Consider the following 7,000-nt stretch of genomic DNA (forward strand, 5'->3'; position numbering starts at 1 on the left):
GTCTTTAGAGCCATTAGACGCCTGAGCATGCTCAGTGGATGTTTAAAGTATGCTTTGCAAGAACCACTGGAATTGTCTGAATGGTGCAATACTCACTTCTGCAGAAGGCACACCAGCAGCCAAAACTCTGGCAAGCAAGCACACAAAGCAGGCAAGTGTCTCCCCTATTTATCCCTCACACAGCAGGCTCTGCCCCTCTGCTCAGATTAGTTGAGCTCAAGTTCCTGATTGTTTGTGATTGGCTAGTTTGAATAGGGTAAAATATATTTACGCGAGGTGACTTTGAAATAAGATAAACAGTACACAAGTCATCTCAAAATAGACCATACCCTCGTCTATTTCTCAAACAATCTGAGCTTTGTCTTCTGAAGTGTCTTAGTTCCATCTTGGAAAAACCAGTTAAGACAAAACCTTACACTCCAGAAATCCTACCTTATCCTTGTTCCAGAGCACTTCCTCTTTCACATGTGAGCCAAAGCAGGAACTTTGCTAGAAAAGGGTTTTCTGCCCAGTGGTGTACTGCCAAATGTTGCACTGTAGGGGCTGAGGGAGGCGGTCCTAGCATTTGCCTGTATCTGTCTGTGGTGTAAACATCCCCTCCCCCAGGGAAGCTCTAATTCCCAGTGTGCTGCCGGGTCCTGAAAGAGGAGCTTGGAAGAGAGGCGCACAACTGGCCCTCAGGAGCCTTGCTGGACCACACACACCCCTGAGACCATGGTGGGATGGGTGCAAATGACCTCCGAGGCCACATGTCCCTTCCCCCACTCCCTCTGTCCCTTCCCCCACTCCCTCTTGTCCCCAGGAGTTTACATGTTGTGGGGGGGGAGATACTTTGCTTTAGCCAGCTTGTACCCTTTCCCCCCAATCCCTGTCCTACCTTCGGCCTCTCCCCTTCCTCCCAGCGGCACAGGAAGAGGAGGGGCAGCAGCCACCACCCTGGCCTACCACATGGTCCGGTCCGTGGCCAACCCTTCTCTTGTTTTGTTTTTAGAACTAGAAAGCAAACCAAATGCACTTACTGGTTTGGGTTTGTTTTTTGTTTGTTTTACCAGAATGTAAAAGGAAAATACAAATGTGTTACTGAATGCAGATAGAAAGCCAAGGGACGGGTGGTGGCCACTGAAAAGAACCCGCTGAAGAGGCCGTGGTGACATGGGCTTGGGGGCCCGCAGGTCCCACGAATGTGGTTGTGGAGGATCAGGCTGGGGTGGCCCCAGGAAAGGAAGGGGGCAGCAAGTCTGGGCTGAGGGGGGTCAGCTTGGAGTCCAGGGGGATTATATGGGAAAGAGGGGAACGGTGCTAGAAATGAGGATCAGAGAAATGACCCGAAGGCAACACCAGAAGTCTAGGAGTGCAGGGTTTTACCAAAAGCTTGCATGATGCAGAATCTTACACATTCTAGAATGTTAAACATTCAACATTCAAGTCAACCTGCCCGACACAGTGATTTTTTTTCTTTTTTCAGTGCTGGGATTTGAACTGGAGGCCTACATGCTTGCTTGGTAGGTGCTGTATCACTTGAGCACACAGCTAGCCCATAAGTGACCATGTTCATAGCAATTTCTTTTTTTCTTTCCTTTTTTTTTTTTTGCCAGTCCTGGGGCTTGACTCAGAGCGTGGGCACTGTCCTTGCACTTTTTTGCTCAAGGCTAGCCCTCTACCACTTTGATCTACAGTGCCTCTTCTGGTTTTCTGATGGTTAATTGGAGATAAAGAGTCTCACAGACTTTCCTGCCCAGGTTGGCTTCTAACCACAATCCTCAGATCTCAGCCTCCTGAGTAGCTAGGATTACAGGTTTGAGCCATGGCACCTGGCGTGGCTAGACAATTTCTTACCTTGTTCCACACAGGGAGCCTCTTTCTCCTGAGGGTGGGTAAGTCGTGTCCGGCTGCCCAGATCTACTTCCCAGTTTGAGGACAACATCTCGCCCCTGTCCATGACTCCCATGTTTATACACACATACCTTTTACCCAGCCTGAGCCAGGCATTGATGCAAAGACCCAGGAAACCATCCCCACCCTAGAGGAAAAACTAGCCTGTGTGTCTTCCACATAGTTTCTTTCTGAGCCATTTCCAGAGAAACTGATCCAAGGTACTTGCCTTGTATAAGGCTGTAGCTCCTCAGCCCTGAGAGAAGACACTCCTCTGGGCCTCTTAGCCAGGGTGGGAAGAGCAAGGAAAAGGGAGGAGAAAAAATTACAGATGTCTCAGGATTTTGGAGAGCAAAGCTTGGTCCTCACTGAATTGAAAGCACTGTTGGGCTGGCCGTGGCCTTGTTCATTAAAAGACTGACAAACAGGGGGCTGGGAAGTTGGCTCAGTGGTAGAGCGCTTGCCTTGCATGCCTGAGGCCCTGGGTTCGATTCCTCAGCACCACATAAGCAAAAAGAAAAAAAGCCTGAAGTGGCGCTGTGGCTCAAGTGGTAGAGCACTAGCCTTGAGCTGAAGAGCTGAGGGACAGCGCCCAGGCCCAGAGTTCAGGCCCCACGACCAGACCCAAAAAAAATAAAAAATAAAAAGAATGACAAACAGGCATGGGTAGCTCACACCTGTAATCCTAGCTACTCAGGAGGCTGAGATCTAAGGATCACAGCCCAATATCAGCCCAGGCAAGAAAGTCTGTGAGACTCTTATCTCCAATTAATCTCCAAAAATCTAACAATAGACCTGTGATTCAAGTGGTAGAGTACTAGCCTTGAGTGAAAAAGCTCAGGAACAGCCCCCAGGACTGAATTCAAGCCCCAGTTCTGGAAAACAAAATATTTAAAAATGGATAATTCTGCCTGCATACCTTCTTGGTGATTCTTGGATGTATCTTGGGTCTTTCCAAGGGTGGGCTTCTATGAAATGAAAAGTTCAAGGTTCCCCTCAGAACAGTTGGCACCTGAACTCAATGCCCACCTTTCTCAACAAATAGTAAGAAATAATAGAAAGAGAGATCCAGGTAGTTCAACATACAGACCGTGCTAGCCGCCACAAGGACCTCTCCTGGGGCTGTTCCAGGGCCTACTCCCACATCCCAATCCTCTGTCACCTTCTCACCTGCACCTCTGAAAGCTTGTAATTTCTATAAATGAGATCAGAGGCAGGTGCCGGTGGGTCACGCTTGTAATACTAGCTACTTGGGGCTGAGATCTGAAGATTACAGTTCAAAGCCAGCCCAGGCAGGAAAGTCTGCGAAACTCTTATCTCCAATAAATCACTCAGAAAACCAGAAGTGGTGCTGTGACTCAAGTGGTAGAGCACTAGCCTTGAGCTGAAGAACCCAGGGACAGCGCCCAGGCCCAGAGTTCAAGCCCCACAACCAACCAAAAGAAAAAAAAAAAGAGATCAGACCCTTTGTAATCCTTTGAGATTTTTCATTCAGCATAATTCACTGGAGATCTGTCAGGTTCTTATATGTGTTCATTATGACGAACATCGGACATAAATAACCAAAAGGTTCACAGACTCAGAAGTCTCAGTTCATGATGGCAGGGAGAAGGAGGATGGCAGAGTAGATTAAAACATGGCTGTCAGGAAAAAGAGAGAGAGACAGAGACAAAGAGAGACAGAGAGAGAGAGAGCGCACCTAAGCTAGCTGGCTCTCCTTTCTCCCCTTTTATTCCCTCCAGGCCCTCAGGATAACACCACCCATATTCAGGAAAGGTCTTTCCTGTTTAGTTAGCTTGCTCTGGAAATTGCTCTCTCTCTTACACACACACACACACACACACACAGAGGAGGGGTGATTTGCTAATCTCCTAGGTGCTTCTTAATCCAAATTGACAACAAAGACTACTCATCACTTTATGTATATGAATAATCATTCCTCTGTATTTGTGTGTGTGTGTGTGTGTGTGTGTGTGTGTGTATGCCTCTGTGGGGGTGTGTGCACGCCAATCTTGAGACTTAAACTCAGGGCACTGTCCTTGAGCCTTTGTACTCAAAGTTAGTGCTCTACCATTGAGCTACAGCTCCACTTTCAGCTTTTTAGTGGTTCATTGGAGATAGGAGTCTCACAAACATTCTTGTCTGGGCTGGCTTCACATCGTGGATCTCAGCTCTCAGCCTTCTAAGGAGGATTCCAGGTGTGTACGACCAGCACCCCGTGGGTCATTCCATTTTATTACTATGGTTTGGGTGGACCACAGGTTGGCCAGCCATTCACTTAGTGAAGGACAACCAGGTGGCTCTAGAATTTGGGGCTAGAATAAAGTTGTGAATTTTCACGTGAATTGTTTTATGTGAGCATAACTAGTCATTTCTTTAGGCTGGTGGCCTAGGAGGGAAGATCCTAGGCTTTTGGGCAGGTACAAGTTTATTTTTAAAGGGAGCTGTGAAGGTGTATTCCAGAGTGGTTCTACCTTTTCATATTCTCACCAAGTGATCCAATATTTTCAAATCCTCACCAGCGTTTGATGTTGGCTCTGTTGATCATTTTAGCCATTCTGACAGGCATTATTCTTACTGTTGTTGTTTTAATTTTCATTTCCCTAACATCTTTGTTTTGTTTTGGTCATTAGAGTCTCATGTTTTTGCCCAGGCTGGCCTTTGATCACAATCTTGCTGCTTCTACCTCATGATTGGCTAGAATGGTAGTTGTGTGCCATTGTACCTAGCAAACATCTTTTCATGTGTTTGTTTTCATATGGAAAAGTGTATTATCACGGATGAAATACTCGTATGAGATTTTTGCCACACAGATTTTCATTTGATTGCTTGCTTTTATTCTTGTGGATCAACCCCTTGTTCATGCCAAGACCAACACTCACTTTACCACAGAGCTACAACCTAGCTACAGGATTATTTTGTTTTCTTACAGTTGAGGTTTGAGAGTTGTCTCTGTGTTCTAGGTGCCAGTCCTTATTAGTTATGAAGGCTGGGTAAGGCCGCAGGCCCCAGTTCTTCCATTTTCCTTGTGATCCTGCTTAGCCAATGGCAGAGCAGTCTCCTGAGAGGGAGTCAGCCAGGCTGGGTTGCTGCCGCAGACATCCTCTGGAAGGATCCATCTCTCATGGCCTTTAGCTTTCTTCAAGCCCCTGGTGGCAGGGCAAGTGTTTAGCTACAGAATCAACTTCCTCCACGTGGCTCCATCCTGCATACCAGAGATGACCACCAGGCTCTGATGGTGACAAAGGAGTCTCGCTTCTCCCTAGGAGGCAACAGATGAGGCCATGCTATAAACTGTTCCACGTCCGAGCCTTCGTGTCATATCCTGCCTCTCAGTTCTTTGTCACGGTTCCCAGCCTATACATCCCTGTCATCCATGGTGGATCAAAGCAGGATGCCTGCCCTTGGCTTCTGGCCTGAAGGAATAAATGATAAGTCAGGCCCTCCCCTCTCCAGAGCTCTGTGCGGAGTTGACAGCATCACGGAACATTTTTCCTTTTACATTTAAAGAGAAAAAAAATGGTCCAGTAAACTGGTTCAACCTATTATGAAATTCTGGTTTCTACAGCCTGAACCTGAGTAAAACTGGAACCTGAGAAACCACATTTACCATCCCCCTTTTGCCCTCCACCTCTTCCTATTTCCTGGGGCCGCCTTGGGCCCACAGAGAGGGGTTCTTGTTAGAAAAGGTCATCTACAAACCAGGCCTTCTATATCAGATGAGCTGCCAAGATTGCTTTTCTGTTTCATCTAAACCCCAAATACCTCAGAACCAGCACCTGCAAGTTTTCCTAGCACATCCTTTGAACTTGATGCAAGTTCAACTGTAGAAGGCTTCATTTCTCGGTTGCAATTTAGCTGCCTTCTGCCAGGCCAGGCCAAGCCAAGACCAGACAAAGCAGTTTGCTTCCAAGAAACGCCCTGGTCCTCCCTTCCTCTCGACTTCCCAACGACTCCCCAAAACAGAAAAAAACTGGAAATAAGAACTTCCACAGCAGCATCCTTCCTTGGCTCAGCATAACCACAGTAGGAAGAATAAAGCTCTTGGCCTCCTCCCCCCCCTCCTCCTCCTGCTCCTCCCCTTCTCGTCTGAACTGGGAACACCACCAGCAGGAAGTGCACTGAGGCAGGCGATGGATGGGTACACCCAGACGGGACAGATGTAATTAGCAGCCTCATTCTTTGTGTGCACAGAATAGATAGCAGGATGCCACCACCCACATGATGCTTTGGCAAATGTGCCATCATTCATCTTCACAAACAATTCAATGGATCTTTGAAAAGTGCCTACGACCAGGAAAGAAAGGCATGGAAAAAACCCGAATGACGACTCAGCCTGACTTCCAAAGTTACTTGAGAGTTGCTCTGAGGACAGTGAAGCCAAACCAAGTAGTTCGCTCTCCATATTCAGATGGAGAGCACCCAGCGTTGCCCGGGCATGTAGCAGTGCATGGTAGGAAGAGCATTCCACCCTGAGGTTCCTTATGTAACTGTCACCTGAAACCCAAAAGGCCTTGTTTTTCCCATCTGCTTAATGGGCCTTCCCATCTGTCTCTGGCCTTGCAGAAGGCTCCGGAGAGGAAGAAGATGTCTTTGTGACCTCTAGTGTGGGCACTGCTAAGGAAGAGCCTCAGGGACTGCAGCCACGTGCGTGGACATCAGGATAACTCAGGCACATCAGGTGGGTGAACAGACTCTTCCAGCACATTCCACACAGATGCACCGCCACTTCACTGGATCTGTGCCCAAGACACCCAAGGATTCATCGTGTAATAAAACCCACAAGCCTCACAGCCTGGCCGTGAGGGGAGTTGTTGGGAGATACAAGGTCCATTCTATTTTTCTCTGGTTTTCCTTGAGCCCTGAAGGAGAACCAAATGTGAATGCTGTGGGGGAGGTAATTAGTCTCCTCATTTCTCTCCTGTGTCCCCTACACCAGAAGGCCCCCTTCCCCACAGCCCCACACCTTCTTCTCTGGCTTTCTGTGCTATGGAGAAGCTTGGCCTCTCTGAGCTGCACAGAATCCTTCTTCTGTAATGGGTGATGGGAGTAACGAGGGCCTTCCGTGGCCCCGCGGAACAGGAATGAATGAATGTTTATTATCTCCACTGGAATGAAGTGTGGGGAT

The sequence above is a fragment of the Dipodomys spectabilis genome, unplaced genomic scaffold, assembly GCF_019054845.1.
Source record: "Dipodomys spectabilis isolate Male_0828 unplaced genomic scaffold, ASM1905484v1 ptg000289l, whole genome shotgun sequence".
NCBI lineage: Eukaryota > Metazoa > Chordata > Mammalia > Rodentia > Heteromyidae > Dipodomys > Dipodomys spectabilis.